Source organism: Megalopta genalis, unplaced genomic scaffold, assembly GCF_051020955.1.
Source record: "Megalopta genalis isolate 19385.01 unplaced genomic scaffold, iyMegGena1_principal scaffold0041, whole genome shotgun sequence".
Taxonomy (NCBI): Eukaryota; Metazoa; Arthropoda; class Insecta; order Hymenoptera; family Halictidae; genus Megalopta; species Megalopta genalis.
The window spans coordinates 860,951-883,865 of NW_027476110.1; the positions used below are offsets into that span (position 1 = coordinate 860,951).

General features: G+C 47.1%; 1 long non-coding RNA gene across 1 annotated transcript; it reads left to right on the forward strand.

The window, feature by feature from the left end:
• Positions 1–11,198: 11,198 nt before the first annotated feature.
• Positions 11,199–22,630, forward strand: LOC143261212 (uncharacterized). The gene is made up of 2 exons (XR_013035400.1): positions 11,199–11,316; positions 22,386–22,630. It is a non-coding gene; the product is annotated as an uncharacterized LOC143261212 (long non-coding RNA).
• The last annotated feature ends 285 nt before the right edge of the window (positions 22,631–22,915 follow it).

Consider the following 22,915-nt stretch of genomic DNA (forward strand, 5'->3'; position numbering starts at 1 on the left):
GAAGCGATCAGAAGTCTGCATGGCATGTCTCGAATTTCGTGCACGGGATTCCATTTAAAAATTTCCAGGGGAAAAAGAATTATCAACAAGAGGACATTGGCATTATTATAAAAAATTTCGTTCGAGACTACAAGGATCCCGTCGTCGCGTACAAAGGGGGGCATAATGAAAAGGATATTTAAAAAAAGTAGGAGTTCGCAGTTTCAATTTGGAACATCTCGGCTGTCCCAAATACAATTCATTGATCGCGGAACCGATGTATCAAGAATACCACGTACCATGCAGGCTTCATTGCTGGACGCGAACTTCGAAAGAAAAGATTCAATATCATTGTTTTTTGAGCGAAGTTCGTGTATTTTAGATGTGGCTAATGAAATCGAAAGGTAACACATTTTTTTTTCTTTTTTTTTTAGTTAGAATTATTTTTTATTTCTATGGCGCCTTTTTGTAGAGAGAGAGAGAGAGAGAGAGAACGTAGGAACGTATGGATTATCGGTGCGAAGAGGACAGGCTTAGCAGCTTTGAAAATTGGCCGATCCCGTTTATTAAGCCGGAGGAGCTCGCGATCGCTGGATTTTATTATCTGAGGGAGAATGATTTCGTGAAATGCTTCGCGTGCGGCATAAGACTCTATTGGTGGGAAGCCGGGAACAAACCCATGTTGGAGCATTGCTTTTGCTCCAGGAATTGTCCGTACGATCTTCGAACGACGTTACGTTATCCTCGAACCGCCAAGAAGCGTGGACGAGTGTGGCATCCTTTACCATACGACGGAGGAGAAGACAGAGACGTGTGCAATAATTGTGAGTTTGAAAATTAATGAAATTAAAAATTTATTTTAAAAAACGCTTGATTATAATATATGTTTAGCGCGCAATGTCCGTTTTGTCCATCAACGATGACGACGACAACGAGGGTGGTGGCGTCCACGATGAATAAAAAAAATGTAATACAAAGTTTAAAATATTTTTTAATTTCTAAATTTGCTGTGTAAAAGCATACGCATCAATCGAAAATAGCGATACATTTCCGAGTTCAGGTAAAGTCGAATATTGGATAATAAGCATGAATCGAATTGGGTAGAGTTTTTCTTTAAATCGTTTTTCCTTTCGATTTGTAACGCGAATGTCACGTACCGCGGTCTTTGTGTTTCGTGGTTGTTTGCAGCATCGGATATTTGTACAGTTACCACCAATGGAAACTCGTGCTGATCGATCTTTCGCTCTCAAGAATACGCAGCATCGACAACTTGTGTATTTCATCCAAAGCGACGTGCGGCATTCTCCATTGAATTTTATACAAATCCAGGACAGGTTTCGCATTGTCGGACCAGCTTCGTAACGCGTTAGCGTCGTTGCGCGTGCGAATCAAAATCAATCCGTGCCGAGCATTTATTACAACGCGTTTGTAATCTACACAGAATCCTAGCAATGTGTTCATAGGCACGCAAAAGTTGAAATCTAGCAAATTCGTAGGCGTTGCGGTGAGAGTTTCTGTATATCCAGCCCGCGTTGGACAGCGCGTTGCTCTTCGTAATGTTCAGACTGATGTAATTCTTCAAGGTCGTCGTTGTACCGGGATTTCTGGACCGATCGATTTCCACTCCGATCAGTTCGTAATGTATCTCGTCGAAAATAAACGCTACCTCATTGTTCTCTAGAGCCACCGTGACGTTAGTCGATCCTCCCGGTAGGCTGAGTCTTCCCTCCACGTATAGAAATGGGTATTCTTATCTCATCGCTGTTTCCAAACGTTGTGTTGGCGTACGGATTGTAGGTGTGCAGGTCGATCGTAGTTATTCGATTGTCGAAGATTGGTGCCTCAGAGATGTTCAAAATGTCGTCGGACATGGCGGTGAAGTGAGTTCGATTACTTGGTAACGATGAGTCCCAAAGATCGCAGATATTCCACCTTTCTGTTAGTTTCCTCGTCTTCTTCTTCTCCTTATTGTCGAAACGGCGCGCCGTTTTTTATGTTCGACGTATTCGATATCCTATTATTATTATTATGAATTAACATAACGGCTATGTCAAGGTTATGAGACGATTCGACGAACGTGCAGCCGTACCGTGATTTCTTCGTTTCGAAAATCAATCAAACGTGCAGACTGGTCCACGATGCGAATCGTTAAATCTTCCATTGATCGTGTAACGATCAGGAGGTAAATGACTCGTGCCGGTGTTTCCGATATTTTATACTCCGGCGACATGTTAGGCGCGAATTCGTGTATCGTGTGAATCAGTTTCCCGTTATCGTACGAACGGGTGGTTACGTTGCATTCTATTCGAATAATATTCGTGTTAATGATATTCACGGAAGTGTGCGATACATGCCACGTGTTCGGTGATAGAATGCGATTCCTAGAGAATCCTAGGATTGGACCCACGGTGTCGGGTTTCGTAAAATCTATCTTATATGCGCTTTTATATATAATTTCGCTTTTCATAGTATTGTTGATCGCTCGTAGGATCAGCGGATATTCTACATCTTTGTCATCTTTGGCTGGAGAAGGATACCGCGCGCTTATCTCACGCCTCAAGTAAGCGTTGATCGCCTCCAGTTCGTACGAGCCGTCCGGGATGTTTATCTCCTCACCCTCGTCGCCGAAATAGAATTTATTGTCACCGATTGTTGAAAAAGAAACTTTAGCCTCGGACAAAAATTAATTTACAGTTTACTTAGGACTGAGATTCGAAAATATCAGATTACGTTTCCGCCGGTTCCGTCAACACGCACCGACGGTGATGTAAACTGTATATCAAAGATACCGCTATACAGGGTGATAGACGATTATTTTAACAGCCGAAAATGAGGGGTAGCTGAGGTCATTTGAAGTAACATTTTCCTTTGCGAAAATGCAATCTGCGGCTTTGTTTACGAGTTATTAACGAAAAACACTGGCCAATGAGAGGTGACGGTGCAAGGGAGTGGGTCCGCGAGAGAGTCCGCAGCACGAGGCTTTAACAGAAGGTCGGGACGGACTCGAGCTGCGTTCGAAGTATTGAACAAGTCACGAAGCGAGAACTTTCCGGATTTTTTTTACTACATAACAGTGATATTTTTAAGAAAAACGCTGTTCACCTTTACTTTAGAACGTCTGAAGAATATTCACTAATTTTCGGACTCGAAATAATATGTAGTTTAACCGTCACAGCCGTTTTAATTTTCTGGTGTGCATGACACCTTATGTGTACCATATGAAATTTTTACAACAACACGGACCCCTGCGGGACCCCGCAGTCCACTTCCCTCCGTAAAGTCTCGTACCGGCCCGGGTATTCCACCCACCTGTCCCGCAGGTAGGCCCCGATCACCCGCCTCAGATAGTTAGTGTCGTCGTTGTGAGTCTTAAGATGGGCTATGCCTGGGTCCTATGTGGACTATACTAGCCGCTCTCTCGACGCGTGCCGATGGTCTGGCTCTACCCTCGTTCGTTATCGTGACAGGGGAAGACAACGTGCTACTCCCGCTGCCACCTCGAGTCCAACCCAATCCAGGCACTCTTGACGGAGTAGTGTTAAAGTCAATTTATCTCCGCAAGAGGGGCTTCAGCCTGGCCCGAGGGGGCGAACCCCGAGGGGTCCGCCCAGCATGCCGTTCGAATGGCGGAGTGGACAAGTCCACGTCTGCCCGTCACTCAAGTCGGACACGGGACGACTCCAAAGCTAGCGCCGCCTGATAGGAAGCGCAAGCTGGGTCCCGCGACTTGTGTGCACTAGCCCACCCTCTGTCCTTGCAATTAGAGCAGACCGGAGGTTCACTCTTCTTGCTACAGAGCGTGAAGGTATGCCCCTTTTGGGAGCAGTGACCGCACACGTCCTCCTTGAATTTACAACGCTTCGAGGTATGCCCGAAGCGTTGACAACGGTAGCACCGAAGCACCTGGACGAAATCCCGTACACGACAGGAGTTCCATCCAAGGTAAACTCGGCTACCCCTCTGCTTCAGCCGCTGAAGATTCTGCGGACTGACGGCAACGACCCAGTTGGCTGTCTCCGGGGTCTTGCCAGCCATGCGGCTGACCCGAATTCCCGAAGGCACATCCTTCTGGTTCGCATCGCAGAGATTTTGCCTCCAAATACTGGAGGCAATTTCGTCCTTACCCATCCGACGCGGGACGTCGTAAACTAAAACCTCGGGGTCCCGCTTGGTAGGTAAGGAGACGGACAGACCCGCGCTCCGGAGCTTCTTATTGCCAACGAAGGCTTGCAGGTCCTCCTTTCGGTCGGTCTCGACGACGATGCCACCGGAGTGGATGCGTCGGACCGACTTTACTCGGATCGCCTCCTTCGCTGGTTTAACGAGGGACAGAACAGTAACCTTCGTAACTTCGCTGCTCTGTCCTTTTTCCTTCGGCGGGAAGATTTTTACCACATGCTGCGATTGTGGCCGTCTCCCCGCTTCCGGAGAAGCTCCTTTGCAGTCGACTTTGTTCACATGGGCGTAAGTCGACTGCGCGGCGTTGCAGGCCGTCTTCGGGAGAGTTCCCTTGGACGGCCCAGGTCGCATCGCACTCATTACGGCAGGACGCGCTTTTAGGTCCGCCCTGACCGCGGCGAGTTGCCCTTCGACGAAGCTATTCCGTTGAATAAGCTCCTGGACCAACTCGTTGAGTGCCTCAACCTCGGCGAGTATCTTTGACCCGGACTCCTTATTGACTTTCGACTCAGGTCGAAAGCAAAAGGTCCGTATTTCGGACACTCGCCTAAAGGCTTCGTCTCTTACGAGATCGAGAGGCCGTACCTTCTGCTCGGAGAACGTCCCCTTCGGTCTCCTGGCCCGGTTTACTGCGGCCTTGCCGGTGGGTGCGCCCGGCTTGGCTCGCTTCGACTTTTTGGTGACGGTTTGCCAACCGTCACCAGTAGGGTCCTCGACACGCTCGGGTGCCGACTGCACCTTCACGAGTGACGTGTCTCCGACTCGTTCGATTACTTCCACGTTACCGGTGTCCGGCGTACCTTCTACCGTGGGCTCGGTTTTCACCGAGACCGCTCGCGTGGGAGTCACACATCTTTGCAAGATCACACGAGGATTGGCGATATTAATCACCTTCCCGGATCTTGTCTTTCTCACAGACGCGGGGGGACTGACAGCTGCATTTGCAGTTCCCGCGTCTGCGGCGACGGCTTCACTCCGAGTAGAAGCTGGACCCGTCGTCTTTGGACGCTTAGTTTTTTGTTCATTATTTTTATTAAGACCCATAATGTGTCTTGGTCTTTCATCCAGTGCGCTCCCCGGCCACCACCGACCCGCACAATTTGGAACCCGCCAAAGGCTGAGTTAGGGCTACGCACCGAATATAGTCTGCTGGCTGGGTCGGTTTCCTTACCCAGCCCGCGTCCTCGCCCAGCAGAACCCACTCGCCCGAAGCGTGTGGTCGTTCCAAGCCGATTGACTGGACCAGGGCTGCTTTTCTCGTCCAGCCGCCCATCTAGCCGAAGCAGAGGCCAAAGGTACGTGTTGGGGACGTCTCACCCGCAGGAGAGGGCCCCCTCAGATCCCAGGATCCTCTTTTCCGACGACAGGGGTCGCCACGCACGGCAAACACGTGGGAGACAGCAGTCGGAGAGGCTGCCTCTTCCTCTCCACCACACTTCGTTCAGTTCGCTGCGTATTTAAGAACACGAGCTATCCAGCGGTACCTTTTTCGTGGAGGCTCAAGTGTGGCTAGGGCACGTTTGCCCCTTGCGGCCTGGGTTGCCCAGGGGATTGATTGCATCCCATGTATTCCTGAGCCCAGCGGAGTGTTGTCTAGTGGCGTGTTCCGCCCACGAAAAACGGTCTGAAAAACCGTTTAACGTAAACTGGGGAACTGATGCCACGAGTGACAACAGTTCCCCAGTCGGAAGTCATACAGCACATACAGTGCTGTACAAAGAACACGCCACAGCCCGTATGCTAAATCAGGGCCTCGCCATTATGCGAAGTACTACATGTACGACGCACTGAGGGTCTCTAATGCCTTCATCGCCGATACACCCATCGACTCGGCCGATCAACCCTCCTACGCGAGGGCTAGTTCGGGGGTTATCTCCCGCCCTGGGTGGCCACAGACCGCCACCGCCCCCGCCTCAGATAGGGAGGCACCTGGTGTTCCACCAGGGCCTCCCTAATGGCGGACCAGGGCAGGGTGTTAAACGCATTGACGATGTCGATCGACACCGCCAAGCACGCCCCGCCCCGTGCCACGGCATTGTCCGAGAGGGACTTTAGACGGTCGATTGCATCAACCGTCGATCGCCCCTCCCGGAAGCCGAACTGGCAGTCCGCCAGATCGGGACCAACGCGGGACAGGTGCCTGGCGAGGCGGGCAGCAATGATCTTTTCAAAGATCTTGACCACATCGTCCAGGAGGCAAATGGGCCGGTACGCGGAGGGAGAATCCGCAGGCCTCCCATCCTTCCTTAAGAGGACCATCCGACTTCTCCTCCAGAGGTCCGGGAACACCCCGGACCTCAGGAGCCCAGAGTAGAAGCCTCTAAGCCTCTCACCCAGGACGTTCATGGCAAGCAGCCAGACCCGGCCGGGGATAGCGTCCGGCCCCGGGGCAGTATTCTTGCCCCGAAGCCATCTGACTACCCCGGCCATTTCCTCCGGCGCGACCTCCAGATCCGGGGACCACTCATGTCCCTCCAGCAGAGGGACGGGCCGGGACGCCTCCCCGCTGACGGGGAATAGCGCGTCCACGACCCGACCGAGCATCCCCGGATCCAGGCTCTCCGTTATAGGGGTCGCCCAGGGACGCAAGCGTTCCATCGCCATTTTGTATGGACGCCCCCATGGGTCTCGGTTTACGGTGCCGAGAAGGTCGCGCCAGGCCTTGCTCTTTGTCTGCCTGATGGCCAGCTGCAGGGCGATCACCCTCTCCCTGTATCGCCCATACAGCTGTATAGCCAGCTCCACGTCGGAACGTCGTCGTCGACGGGCGCGGGCGCACTGGCGTCGCGCGCGAACGCACTCTGTGCGCAAATCCGCTATCGCGCGCGACCACCAGTACACCGCCTTCCTCGGGAAAACCCTGGCCCGGGGCATGGCGACGTCGCAAATGGACGTCATTGCGCCCCGGAACCAATGGGCCTCCCTTGTCCCGTCGACTGGCCCGGCCGGTGTTGCCGGCCAGGCCATGACGTGGGCTGCCGCCATCGGAGCGTCCTGGTCGAGGCGCTTTAGCGCCCACCGCGGCTGAGGCGATCCCTCATCAGCAGGGCGACGTCGAGGTGTCGATGGGGAGGCGGAGAGGCCGAGAACAATATACCTGTGGTCAGATAGCGTCTCGACCTCCTCCGCCACCCTCCACCCCGTAATACGGCGCGCGGCGGGGGGCGTTGTCCATGAGAGGTCAACGATGGACCCCCCATTGTGCCGCACGCACGTATGGACTGAGCCCGTGTTTAAAAGACGGAGCTCGAGTCCCGTCGCCCAATCAAGCACCTCCCGGCTCCTCGGGTTTGTTCTGGGGGAACCCAAAGCCGGCGACTTGGCGTTGAAGTCCCCCAGGACCAGCACCGGACGGGGCTGGCAGCGGGAGACGCATCTCCCCACCCCGTCCAGATACTGTTCGAATTCCTCGAGGGACCACCTTGGAGGTGTGTAGATCGCCACAACCGCGGTGCCGCCCCAGTCAACGGCCAGGTATCCCCGGCCGCGCTCGATAACGGAGCACGCCGGGGACCCCGGCCGGCCTGCCCATATTATAACGGCGGAGCCGCTCAGGTCCCCCATCCAATGTGGATGGTCGGGAATCCTGTACGGCTCCGCCGCTACGGCCAACCCGGCACCCCGCTCAGCCATAAATTGCACAAGAAGGTCTTGTGCCCTGGCCGAGCGGTTCAGGTTGGCCTGTATTATAGGGCCCTTGGGCCCCATTATGGGCAGGCCTCTACCTCCATTGCCGCCGCGGGAGCGGTGGCATCTGGGGCCTCCTTGGCACCATCCGTCCCCGCGGGCACAACGGTGGTACAACTTGGCGCCATATTCGGCTTAGTTGCCACGGTGGCCGCCGCCTTGGCCACCGCGGTTTTCCTCCCCCTGCTTCCCCTGCCGCGTTTCGCGCTGGCAGGGCACGCCCGGCTACCGAGGCGGTGGCCGGCCGGCCTGCCCGCTCCCGCACAGAGCGGGCAGTTAGGCTTCGCCGTGCAGCCAGCCACCTTGTGGTCCAGACTGCCGCATCCAAAGCAGCATTCCGACCGGTCCTCGGCCGCAGTGCATCGCTGCCTAGTGTGGCCTAGGCCAAGGCAGCGATAGCACTGCAGGGGCCGGGCGCTAAGTGCCTCGACCGTTGCCTGGGTCCAGCCCACAGTTACCCTTCCCGCAACCGCAACTTTGCATGCAGCCGCAGTAGGGCACTGGACCCAAAGGGTGACAAGTCCCGAGGGGGAAGACCGGATTTCGCCGGTCCTCACCTCCCCCTCGTCACACCCTCCCACAGGGGCAACTGCCGCAGCAACCTCAGCCGGCGTGGTCGAATCGACTAGGCCGCGCACCCTAAGGTCGGCCTTCTTTACCGGGCGCGCAACCTTCACGCCGGTGCCTGCCAGCGCTTCGGCCACTTTCGTGGCGAGGGCGGTGGCTTTGGCAGCACCGTCGGCGCCGGGAATCTCCAATATTAGAGCCCCCGTCACCGCCCTCCTCGGCTTCATCGAGACAATGCCAATATCTGCCAGGTCAACTTTCGACCTGGCAGTGGCCATTGCCTCGGCATACGTCATCGCCCCGCCGGCCGGTACCGTAATAGGGACGGCCGCTGTGCGGGGCGGACGTGGCGGCAGGGGAGCCCTCCTGGGGGCTGCCGGCGCCACCCGTTTAGTCGCCCTCCCAGCCGGGGCGGCCTTAGCGGCTGCCGCAGATTTGACGGCAGCAGCCGCCTTCTTCGCCTTTCGACCCACCACCGTTGCCCACGTATCCTGAGTTGGAATCGTGGTGGAGGGCAGCTCAACAACGGGGGCGACCCGCAATTGAGCGGGCTGTGGCTGGACCGCCTTAGTGGCCGTGGTTTTCCCTTTTTGCCGCTTCCCCCGTCCTCCCTTCCCCATTGTCTGAGGGGGAGCGGGCGGCACGGGTGCCAGCGGTCGCTGACCCTGCACCCGCGGAGTCAGCTCCTCCCTGAACGATGCCAGCTTGGCATCGATTGTCAGCTCCGCAACGCCCGCCCGGCTGTTCAGGGCCGCCGCTTGCAGGATCCGCACTGTGTTGGGCCTCAACTCCTTCGTGGCGCTCGAGATCTTGGCCACTTCGGCCAGGCTTTCCATGATTGCCGCCGCTATGTCCCGCGTCGGACGGCTGCGAAGTTTCGCAGCGATTTCGACTTCGTCCGGAAGCGGAACGCTTGATCTCCCGGGCTGCGGCCCCGGGGCTACCGGGTCGAAAATCGCCGCGATGAGGCTTTTGTTGGCCTCCGTCTGCTTTCGTTTAGCCTCATAGAGGCCAACGTACTGGCCAGTAGACGGCGGTCTTCCCCTCTTCCTCCCTGTTGAGGAGCCCGGGGCGCTCTGTGAAGAGTGGTGAGAGGAGACCGAGTGATCGGACACCTCACCCCGATCGCACTCGCCACGGTCCATAGCGGACCTCTTTATGCCGCGTGTTGCGGGTAGATCCCGCAACACCAACCCATCTATACGCTCGAGGCACACGCTAGCCACGCGCGCCTCCTCCTCCCTCTCGTTTCCCCCCTCCCCGGTTTTTTTAATTTGATTACAATCCATAATTGTTCCCACGAGAATGGTCGGAAAAGAGGTCACCCCGGGTAGAGCCGCCATACCCGGGGAAGGCTAATACGCCCGGGGGGTCGCCAGGTACCCCGGGGTTGTCCGCTAACGATTGGTGCACCCACCAACCATAGCTGGCACTTACTCCAGCTACGCCCTCTTCACCGCGCAACACTGCTTGGGGCTAGGGATTTTTTAGAGAGGTTGTCATCCTCGCGGTCCGGCCGATTAAGGCAAGACCCCCGTTCCTGTAAAACATGACCACAGGTTTACGGTATGTGTCCGACTTTAGTTGGCCCCTCACCTCAAGCCACTCCGGCTAGGTAGAACCTGCCAGGGAATAAAATCCCCGCCGACACAGGCTTGAGGATCATTAGGGCACGAAGCCCCCCCACCACGACAAGGTAGCGGACACGGGGGGGAGCTGTAACATTACTGACGATTATTTTTTGGCTATTCTTTCTTATTAATTTTATACAGCGTCAGATGAAAGCTATATCTGTATTTATGCACTCTACATTATATGTGTGAATCTATATTATAACAGGAATTTTAGAAAACAATGTACATCGTTTCATCGCGTTTCTCAACTTTTTCTTTTATGGAGTTAAGCGATGTGTGCACTGAACGGCTCATTTACTGAGCCTTTTGTAGTTATCATCTGCACACTCATCTAATTACTATATGTCAATCTCTGTGCACTGATCTAATCACTATAAAGAGTGCTAGGTAAATACTAAAGTTCGAAAATTATATGAGCTTTGGGTATCATAATTTATTACACATGTTCAGTACAATCACGTATAGCGTATACACATTTCACGGACAAAAAAAGTAATCTTAAATGTAACACGTAGTTTGCTATAAGAGGGCTCAGTCTAGACTGTTTTTCTGCAATTTGGTAGAGTTTTTTGAATATAATAATTTATTTTTTTGTTTTGTGGAAAGCATGATTTTTGTATTTTTTTTATCTTTATTTGCAAAGTGATTAGTAAGTCTTTTAACAAAATCAGGAAAGAAGGAAATTCTGCGGCTGGAAGAAAAAACACTGAATGTCACATGTTTTCACTTTCGAGATGTTTGTCCTTTAAAGTTCTGGCCACCAATTCCTTTCTTGGTTTTCCATTTATTGAGCTTATCGTATTTGCACAAAATGAAATTTCTTGAAATTGTAACATGTTGCGGTATTCTCTACAGTCACTGAATTATGCCGCGAGATCTAGGACGCTCGGAGCGTGGGCTGAGTCGAATGGTGCCGGCCCTGAGCAACGGCGAGTGCGCGTAGGGTTTGTGCGTCGTGCCGAGCCGTGAGTCTGGGGAGTGGGGAATGCCTCGTTTCTGGCTGAGGAAGCGATCTGCCGAGAACGAGGATCACTGTCGCGTAGACCGTAGCGTTGGGTGTTTGGAAGAAATAAGTGTAACTGTGACAATTCGAGCCGAGATTAATTCATACGTAATGAAGGAAGATAGCCGCTAAAGACCATGGGGCAGCAGGCGAAATAATAAAGGACAGTGCTGGCAACAACTGGCAGCGACCGTTCCAAAGATATGTCAAGACTAGTGACCGGCCAGAAGCCGCATTCGTAACTGGGAATTTCTGATCGGTTTTTCGGTAAGTCTCATTATCATCTAATGTCTACATTAATTGAGCAACAGTGCCGAGGCCAGCTCTGACCGGGCGAAGCAGTGCTTGCTTATGCCGGTCGATGTTAAAGCAGCTGAAACCACTGCGAAGAGAGAGGTCCGCATCCGGAAACTGCGGACGTCGTGCTTGGAGAAACCCCCTCCTCATCGTTTACCGGTTCATCAGAAGGGAAGATCGTCCCGCGAGGGAGGTGACTCACTTAGCCACTCCCCCGGCGAGTCGGCCCCCGGGGGGGCCGAGCCGCCGGGAGAATGTTTCCAGCGGGGGCCACGGGGAGGCGGAGTCACCAGCGTAGCGCTCGATCTCTTACAGGCTCTCCATTTGAGAGTTTTGCGGCGGCCGTCGTCGCGACTCGCTAGAGAGCGGCTCGCGAGGACATTCTACGCGGGCTACCCCGGAACACCGTTGTCAAGGACGGACGGTGCCTGCGATTCCGGCGGTAGCCTAAGTCTCATTATCAGTACGAATTTCTTCATTTACATTTCAATGGCTCGGACACCTTCTCTCGGCTGGGCTAATTATTCGCCAGTGCGAATTATTACACGCCACGTGCGTTACGCATATGGCGTCTCGAGAAAGCTTGCGAAACTGGAAGCACGTGTCTTCCACGTGGGCAATCGGTTCTTGCGGATATATGGCGTCGCGGCCATATTTATTTATATTAATATTCGGACAACTTTTAAAACGCCATAACTTGCTTAGAACTGGACTGAACAACTTGAATTTTGTTATTGCTTAGAATGATTAAAGAAAATAATATATGACGAAATATATATAACGATGATTTAAGAAATGCATTTCGTAGATCTCGGTAATTTATATGCATGTTGAAAATTTCAGCGGAATCGGTTGACTTTGGTATAAGCGGTAAACAATTAAAGATCGCAAAAATCGCAGTTTTGTCCTGATTTTTAATATTTCTGTCCAATAATTGTGAGAAAGTTGCTGTTTTAAAATTTGTTTAATGCTCGTAACTATGACCTTGCGTTAACTGATTTCGATGAAATTTTCGGCATGCATGTAACTTATCGAGATCTACAATACGTATTTTTTTTAATTTTCGTTATAGGCATAGAATAGTTACAAAACGAGAGTTTTTCATTTTGTAACTGGTAGGTTTATTTTAAGTGCTCACCTTTTCCCACCTCTTTATACAATACATTCCACTCTCTTTTCTTACGATGTTCCTAATATATTTTCTTTGCAATATGTAAGCTTATTTTCTAATAAAATGTCGCTTTATGGGCATGTCTTGTATTTATTTCTTTATTTCTAGATATCTGAAACTGTTTCTTAAGTTGTTTAACGTAAGTATTGTATAACAAACTGTATTGCGTACCTGATTATACATTCAATTCAGATTGATCCTCTATAACTTGAGATATTATTTTATTGTCGTTAAGAATATGAAATCCTTTATCATTTCCATCATTTTTAATCACATTTTCTACATCGCACTCTACGCAGTGCGAAATGCACCTTGCAACATTATACATATAACTTTGTGATTACGGTTTGTTCGCTATCTGATCTTTCATGCAAAGATGAATTACTTTCACCGACTTTTAGAAGCTGTTATTCATTTTTATTCCTCTATTCGTGTTTGCTGCATCATCTTCTTTGCATTTTAATATGTTATCTTCAAATAATTTTTTTATGATATATACAGTAAATCCACCAATGTTATATTTACGAGACAAGAAATTAATTGTTTCTGAAGCGTCTATTAATTTCAAATTTTTCTTGAATACAAAGCACCACTCTTTTTCTCTTTTCGTTTGATTTGTGTGAAGACGTAATGAGAATATAGTTTCTGGACGAATCACATACATACAAGTAACTGAATTAAATCGTTACTTATCTTACATTCTATGCAGGAAGACTATGCTAGAATTTCTAACTAAGAAACAAAAACAGTGTGTTGTATAATGGGTATGTCGCGTAGACTGGAGTTGGATAAGAGGAGCATCGTTCCTGACATTCAATTGTTGGTAACGGGTTACTATGTTGGATAAACACAGTCCAGATAAACGGTGTTTTACTAGTTCTTGTACTAGTTGTTCTGTCATTAGTATTTATTTAAGATTGATGTCGTTTTTAAATCTCTATTTTATACGATTTTAAAATTTGTTTATAGTATGTATTTTTTTTTGTTGCAACTTGAATGTCCGAATTATATATAATATATATTATATATTATCAAATATTTCAAGATTTAATGTAAAGTATTTGTTTAATATAATGTTTTACAAGTAGTGTATAAACAAGGATTCGGACCTGGACAAACTAATCTAAATTGGAATCGAAGTTGCGTAGGAACCGTATTTTATTAGGCTTCCCTCAATTTATTTTCTTTATTACATCACCGCCCAATGCTTCATCCTGTAGCAAATGATAAAATGTCATGGTTAATAGTAAATCAAAGACCTATGCATATAAACTGTGAATCGTTTAATAGAGTTCGATGATGTACCTGCGCTGTTGTCTGTTTTTGAGTTGAAGTAAATTACCTCTCAGATGTTATACCAACAGAACTTTTATGATTTTCATTAGTTTTATCGGTTTCTTTGCTTTTGTTACATGCTCCACTGCCATTAGCTTTATCTGTTTTTTCCGCTTCTTCTTCATCGTTACTACTCTCTACTGACAATAACTATTATCTCGTCATTATTGAAGGGTTTTACCGGTCTATTAGCAAATAATGTTTGCATCTATAAAATAGCATGCGATTATCCAATCTGTCAAATCTGATAGTATATTATCATTTTTAAATGAGTTTGTTTGCAAGTATACATATACTTCTGTCTTTTCTTTTTGTGCTTCCTCCTTTCTCTTATCACAATAATTTTTAATTTCTTTTCTGATATTTCCAATATTTGCAGTTGTTTCAGTAGTTTCCAAACATAGCACAAGTTCTTTTATTTCACGACTATATGTAAAGAATTAATAGTAACAATACAATCGAGCTTATAATGGCAAATCAATATTTTGAAATATTACATTGTATATGCTCGACCTCTGTAGGTTATTAAAAGCGTTAGTGTTATTTTTGTTAACAAATTTATCTAATGCTTTATTTAGATCATTCACTGTTAGTATTGTTCATAGGTTTTTATTTTCAACCAAACTTGTGTCCTTTTAGTTTTGCCTGTATGTGGTTTCCACAAAACCTTAATTCTCCTAATTAAAAAACCAAACAAATTTTACCTTCGAGCACCTTGTAGAATATCGCAATTTTTGTTTACCTCAGTATAGCCCATAATGTCAGTCGTATCCTGGAGTACTTACCGGAACTTCTTGTTTTACAGAATACAATTAATTCGTGAGAATTAGCAACTTTATCACAATATTTCTGTGCCAATCTAAAATACACATATTATTTATTTCCATTTATTACTTGTATTCGTTAATATACTAATAGAATCTTACCTGGTCGAATCGAACCGTTCTTTATCATTCAAGTAAATTACCTTCAATCGAATATACGGCAAGACCGGTTGCTTCGGATGATTTGACAATTGTTCCGCGGTACTAGGAATCAATTCATTTTCTATGCGTCGGTCGACGATAATAAAACTGGTTCTGATAGCAATCTATCATTATTACTTTTTATATTTGTATCATTAAGGACCAGAGTGTCAAACACAAATGGTCTAACGGTTTTTAATTTCAATTTCTTCAACTTAAACTTATTACCGTTTACGCTAAATATGACAATGTGTTTGGCCTTTGATTCGCCTTCGCATAAAGAAATCGCAATCTGTAAGTGCGTTTCTTAAGCAGTAGTTTCTTATTTTTCATGCATCATAATTAATAAATAAATCTAAAAATATACCTGTTTGAGAAATGTAGTATTGTCTTTTAGAGTTAAACACGTGTGTGATACAACATTCCTGTTCCCCTCCCCACACAACAAAGTCAACAAAAGAGGGAAGGTGGGCTTGCGAAGTATATCCACGTTTAAGACATGGTGCACGTTTTTTATGTAAAACAAACAAATTAAAGCATTTCACCTATGAATGAAAATCATTTGCAATAAAAAAAAATGGAAAGACCTCTCAATACATATATGGATCTCATAAGTTCACCTTAAAATCGTTCAACATCCGTATTAATTTATCATCGTTCATGCAGCTTAAACAAAAAATTGCAACATGGGTATTACCCATTTTTATCATCAGTGGAGGAATGATCATTTTGGGGGTGGCTGTCCATTTTCCAAAATAATTTATGAAACCAGACACAGACAACAAGTCCATTTGGCCCATTTGTTCCACAACCTATAATTTTGATTATAATTACTAATGGCTGAATCAATGTTGAAAAATCACTGCACTTAAACTATTGATATTGTTACGAATTACTACACTTCACGAGAACACGAACTATAATACAACTAAATTATGTTAGAGATCTTTGAATTAGATGGTGTTGATCGCTCGACTGTCCGATCCCGACTCTTCGATTGTCCGTTGATAAAACACCTCCGTGGCAACCCCTCTCTTCTATTTTTCTTTAAGGAGTTGCTCACAACAGGGCAGTTTCACATTACAGCGACTTGATTTGGACAAGTCGCCGTAACATTGCCCTCCTCGCCGAATGAGCGGCCGTCCCGGCCGCGGCAAATTTCACTTGTGTTGACCAACGACAATCGAACCGTTAATCCTGCCAGCTTCAGTCCTATAACCTCGAACTATCGTTCCATCGGACAACTGACAGGTAACCTCCACCGCAAGTACTTCTGTCTGAAAAGTAGGTAAACAAGGAAAGAATGAAATTAGTTACCCAGGTGGCCTTTTCCAGACAGTTTACGTCCTGACATTTGTCCTCCGTCTCAAGGGAAAACCACCAAAAAAAACCTTGAGCAGAACGTCAGTACTTCTACGACGCGTACAGCTCTAATCACTGTCGCTCACCCTTCCTCTTAATTCTTCGTTTTGAGGCTTGAGCGTTTCTTTCTTGAAGAAGTTTTGAGAACTTCTCACTTGTAGACTTCCCGGGAGTTCCCTGCTCTGATCAATCACCAAAACTCTTCCCCGGATGCACCTCCAATCACCACAGGATACTACCTGCAGTAATATGGGATCCCGTGCATCTCTTTTTGTGGATCAGTCAGGAAAGGGTGTACCCTCCTGAGAACACGTCCTCACTCCCCAATGGGAGGACGTAATCTTCCAGAGGATACAACTTCCTTCCCCCATCGAACCGTTTCTTCCACAAATGGAAAGAGCTCAGCGTGTCAGTACACAGATCACTCCCTCGTCTTCTGCGAAGAAACGTCCTCTTCTTGAGTGAGAGACAGTCAAAGGCCTCTGTGTACAGCGTCGTAGCGAGCCGAGCGGTTAACGTGTACGATCTTCGGTTTCGACTTCGGAGAACGAGTTACACGATAAATAATGTCGTTCAGGCGGTCCTGTACCACATAAGGACCTTCCCACGCGGACTGCAACTTGGGACATTTTCCTTTCGTCCTTCGTGGTTGGAACAGCCATACTTTCTCGCCTGTAGCAAACGTAATTGAATTAGCGTAAACATCATACCAAGATTTCATTTTGTCTCCGCTAATTCTCAGTCTCTGGCGAATAAATTCATGAATTTTAGCCAGTCTGATACGCGTTTGCTGAACAAACTCGTCCTCCTCATATCTTGATTCAGGCGGGAGTCCTCTCTGAAGATCCATTGGAAGTCGAAGCTCTCTACCAGTGAGAATCATCGATGGAGTGTTCTTCATTGTCTCGTGTCTGCTTGAGCGATAGGATAGTAAAAATAACGGTATCCAATCGTCCCAATCCCGTTGATGATCCGCTACAAACATTGAAAAATACTGCAGCAGAGTCCGAATCAACCTCTCCACGAGCCCATCAGATTGTGGAAGCAAAGGAGTAGTGCGAGTCTTCTTAATACCAAGCAGCACCATCAACCGCTTGAAGACCGCCGACTCAAAATTTCTCCCCTGATCCGAATGAAGTTCCAACGGTACGCCATGACGACTTACAACTTCTGTAAGAAGGGCCTTCGCAACAGTCGTCGCGCGCTGGTCCGGCAACGGAACTACCTCCGGCCATTTCGTAAAATAATCCACAACGACCAGCGCATACTTGTTACCAGCCGCAGACTTCGGAAACGGTCCCACAATGTCGAGCGCTACCCTTTCAAACGGTGCCCCGACATTATAAATCTTGAGAGGTCCATGTCCCCTCTCCCTCGGACCTTTCCTTGCGACACAAGTATTACATCGACGACACCAGTCTTCCACATCCTTGCGATTATCAGGCCAGTAAAATTTTCGACGTACCCTGTCCAGAGTTTTGTTCACTCCGAAATGGCCACCCGCCGGTGTATCATGACAATCTGTCATCACCGAGCTTACCATTTCTCTTGGAACCATCAGTAACCACTTGTTACTTTTTCCATCAGGGGATTCCCACTTACGAAACAGTAGATCCTCGTAAACTTCCAAGGAATCCCAGATTGATACGAGATATTTAATTCTCGTATTCCTGTCCGAAATCTCCTGCCAATCGGGCCTGCTACCCTCTTTTTTTCTTGACAGGATGAAACCAATTTCTTCATTCTCCTCCTGTTTTCTCCTCCACTCTTCAAAATCAAATGTTTCGCAGAGTGTCCGCAGAACTACGTCTCCATTTTCTTCCGTCTTCTTCTCCAGGCGCTTGCATCGCGCACAATCCTGCGATTCGCAAGGCTTGCGAGAAAGACCGTCCGCGTTCTGATGGAGTCTTCCTTCCCGGTGTTTCACCTCAAAGTCATATCCCTGAATCCGCTCGATCCAACGTGCTACCTGTCCTTCCGGATTCTTGAAAGACAGCAACCAACGTAAAGCAGCGTGATCGGTCCTCAGAAGGAATCTACGCCCATAAAGGTAATGATGTAAATGTTCAATAGATTTCACTATCGTTAATAGTTCCTTCCGAGTAACGCAATAATTCTTCTCAGCTTTTCCTAGCGTCTTGGAGAAGTAGGCGATTACTCTCTCCCGACCTTGCTGAATTTGAGAAAGAACTGCTCCAATTGCAAAATTTGAGGCATCCGTGTCCAAAATGAATTCTGTATTAACCGACGGATAAGAAAGAATGGGAGACTCCATCAATTTCTTTTTTAAATCCTCGAACGAATGTTCCGCTTCTTCCGTCCACACGAAGATTTTCTCGTTCTCGGTCAAACGATGTAAGGGCTTCGCAATATCGGCGAAATTTTTAACAAACTTCCGATAATAAGTGCAAAGACCCAGGAAACTCTTCAACTCGGTCTTATTCTTCGGCACCGGCCAATTCTTTACTGCATCCAATTTTTCAGAATCAGTTTGTACACCCATCTCGGATACTACGTGTCCAAGATATTTCACTTCTTTGCAGAAGAAATTACACTTCTTCGGGCTCATCAGCAAGCAAGCTTTCCTTAGGCGAGCAAGTACCTTCCGCAGACGTTGTACTTCCTCTTCAAAACTTCTACCGAAAATTATGATGTCGTCGAGGTATACCAAACAAATCTTCCAGTTTAACCCTTTTAAGATGTTGTCCATTAGACGTTCAAAGGTAGCTGGTGCGTTACAAAGACCAAATGGCATGACTTTGAACTGCCATAATCCAGTACCCACACAAAAGGCAGTCTTTTCCTTATGTACAGGATCCATGGATATCTGCCAATATCCACTTTGTAAGTCGATCGTCGAGAACCAACAGGAGCCATCCAAAGCGTCCAGCGTATCTTCTATCCTTGGAAGGGGAAACGAATCTTTCTTGGTGATATTGTTCAGACGCCTGTAATCCACGCAAAATCTGATGGACGCGTCCTTCTTCTTGACCAATACCACGGGTGAAGACCAGGGGCTTTGAGACTTTTCTATGACTCCTTGTCGTTCCATTTTCGACAATAATTCATCTACTTCTGAACGTCGATGAAGAGGTAATTGTCGGGGTGCCTGTTTTATGGGAAAACTGTCACCGGTATCTATCTTGTGACATACTACGTCACATTTGCCCGCCTCTTCGGAATCTTTCGCAAAAACATCTGCAAATTCCGTCAATAACTCGGCAAAAGTTTTCTTTTGCTCTGCGGACAGGTTTATAGAACATCTCTGATGAAGATCCTGAAGATGATCCGGTACTAATGTATTCCTGTTTTTCTTTATCTCCTTCGTAGCCGAATCTTCTCCATACTTCAGCAACGGCACTTGCATTCCTTTCAAATGACGAACCTCGTTTGTAAAGTCCAGTTGACAGGCATGCTTTTTAAGAAATTCGATTCCCAAAATGCATTCTTCCATCATACTGACGAAGAAGAACTCTTCTTCGGTCTCGACTTCTCCAATAGAAACAGGTAGTTGCTTTTTACCAAAAATCGGTAATCTCTGACCGGAGACTGAAAAAATCTTCACTCCTGTCATGCTCGCCAAACTATTCTGCCTTGTAGCATAAGTTTCCCGTAGAAGGTTAACCGATGAGCCCGTGTCCAAGATGATTTTCCTTTTCTTCGCTCCAACGATGCCTTCGACGAAGAAAATCCCTCGCTGAATAGGTTCCAAACGCAGCACGACAGGGGGAAAAACGGAAGATGAAGTTGGACTATCCCCCATTATTCCGACTTCTTGAAGTTTCCCTGCGAAGTCTCCTTCCTTATTTTCTTTAAACAATCCCGTTGGAGGTGGACCTTCTTTCCACAGCTCCAGCAATGCGGCAACTCCCGTTGATGTCCAACCACTCGTTCAGAATGCCGTTCAGCCGCACGTTCCAGCATTCCCTCGGAAGTAAAGGGACGTTTTAAATTCCGTTCACTCGTTTGTGTTTTTTGAGAGCTTAATTTATTGAGAGCTTCCATCTCTAGAGCTCTGGTCACCGTAGCTCTAAGAGATGTAAAACTTTCATATCTCAACATTCTCTTCATCTCTTCATTGGCCAATGCCGTCACAAACTGAGAGGCGGCCAAACGATCCCGAACATCCATTGGACATTCCGAGAATGCGCATTGCGCCAGCCTCTCAATCTCCGTGGCCAATGCAGAAATTGACTCCCCTTGCCGCTGTTTATAATTTTGAAATAGAACGTAATTTAGCTTCGAAAAGTTCTTTTGACCAAACCGAAACTCGATTGCCGAAACTATTTCTTGGAAGTCGAAATACTTATCGGCGGGAAGAGAAGTCAGTACTCCTCGAGCCGGACCATCCAACGAAGCAATTAAAGCCGCAGCTTTCTTTGCTTCGTCCCAGCCATTTACATTCGCGACCATTTCAAATTGAATTCGGTACTCATCCCATGACGTGGAACCGTCATAACGTGTCGGCTTCACGGAATATCCTAATCCAGTTACGAAGCGTGTAGATTCACGACACGCAGGCAAGGATGGCACCGACAGTGAAGCAAATACAGGAACACTCGGAGCAATAGGTACACTCGCGTTATATACAATATTAACATTATTTACAACAGTGTCCGCACTATTTACACGCGCCTCCGAGTGTTCCACAGACGAGAATGCCGCAGAATTTAAGACAGAATATCGCAATGAATCCGATAGCACCTGGCATTGGTTCTCGATCCTTGCTATCCTCTCTTCCATGCGAGCCTCTCGTTCGGACGCAGCAGCCTGTTCCCGTTCCTCGCGCTGAAGCCTGTCCGCTTCCAGTCGCGCCTCGAACTGCCTCTGCTGCTCCTGCAGTTGCTCGCATAATTCTTGTCGGAGGTTTGAAAACAGGATCTCCAATGCCGGCGTGACATTTTCGATCGATTCTTCGTTCCCGGAGGAGCCCCCAATGTTACGAATTACTACACTTCTCCCGCGTCGCGGCATTTTATTTACAATAGAGAACACGAACTATAATACAACTAAATTATGTTAGAGATCTTTGAATTAGATGGTGTTGATCGCTCGACGGTCCGATCCCGACTCCTCGATTGTCCGTTGATAAAACACCTCCGTGGCAACCCCTCTCTTCTATTTTTCTTTAAGGAGTTGCTCACAACAGGGCAGTTTCACATTACAGCGACTTGATTTGGACAAGTCGCCGTAAAAATATTATATTTCTTACTTAGATGTTCATTTTTCCCGTGAATGGAAAATATTGGCATGTCAATATTAAAATTTGGATCCCAAAAATTTACAGTTTTAAAAGTACAGTGTGGGAATGTTAATTCTGGCTCGCTCAAAAATTGGATGTTAATAGCTCTGATGAAAAGACAATCATTAATATTTGTCGTACTTCAAATACCATCTTATATTGATATTATCATATCTTGCTAACCTGGGACCCATAGAGTATTTATTTAACAATTCTATACATTTTAGTTCATCAGAAGTTGTTGGTTTCGCATCGTGAAATAAATCTCCACAATGAAATATAAGGTCTACATTTTTTTCCTTGCTACATTGAAGTATTTCTTCAAAAGTATTAATGCTCTCATCCGATGACTCTCCTGCTTGTATAAATTAATTATTTGCAGTATATATGTGCGTGTGTTGCTGTCAACGGTCATGATGCTACCACTGAGTAACCACATCAATGGCCTTGCCATTTTTTAATTACTGTAATGTCTCCAGTTACATTTCGAAATATGTATTCTTCGATGCATTCTCGGCATCGACTAGCGTTTGATGTTTCCAGGATTACAGAACCATATCCTTCACAATGACAATCTGCCTCACTTCTGTGGTTTCCTGCGATGGTATGCCAGCAGCCTTCAGGAAATAATTCTCTTTCTTCTGCTGCCACTCGAGACCAACATTTTTCACACAATTTGTATTCTTCAGCTTCAAACACGAGTTGCATTTTCCTTATACATTGGCATATTAAGAGATCCTCGTGCACCTCTGGATAATCAGCGGGATTTACTTCATCCTGAAAGTGAATCCAATTTTTAATTTGTGTCGGACGAACTATCGAAGACGAAGGAGTGTTTTAATTTATCCTGATGTTTCGCGATTAGGTGTCCGGTCGCATCTGTTTTTAAAATTGCATTATTTATATCCGACATCTACTATCTCGTATGGCCCGATGTAACGTGGATCGAATTTACTTGTTTCAGGTTCTTTTTACACATGGACGTATTACTCCACCATAAGTTATGTCGGATTAGCTCACTTATCGTAATTCCCGAAGATTAATTCGTGGGATGTGAAATTCGTAGCTTCGTGGACGGAGGTATTTATATGAAATCATGGCAAATGGTAAGTAGAGGTCCCATTCTTCATATGACTCGATGTATTGTTTTAGATGTTCTGTTAATACAATATATGGCTCCTTTTTAACGATCCATCTCGGCAACATGTAGTATTAGTTTCCCAAGAAACTAGTGTTTTCATCTATCGAAATGGATTTTGGTGTCTCACGTATTGCAATGAAATGACTCGCGGACGCGTCAGCTATTATCATGGCTTTAATATCTGATAAAACAACTGCTAACCAATACTTTTTTAAATTGTCTCGCATAGTTAAAATGTAGCGATTTCCATTGATTGTTTTTGGAAGTAGTCCAAATGTGTCGTGGCAAGTTCGTCAAAAGGTTCCAGAGATGTGTCCGTAATAATCACGGGTTGACGGGTTTTGTTCTGATAA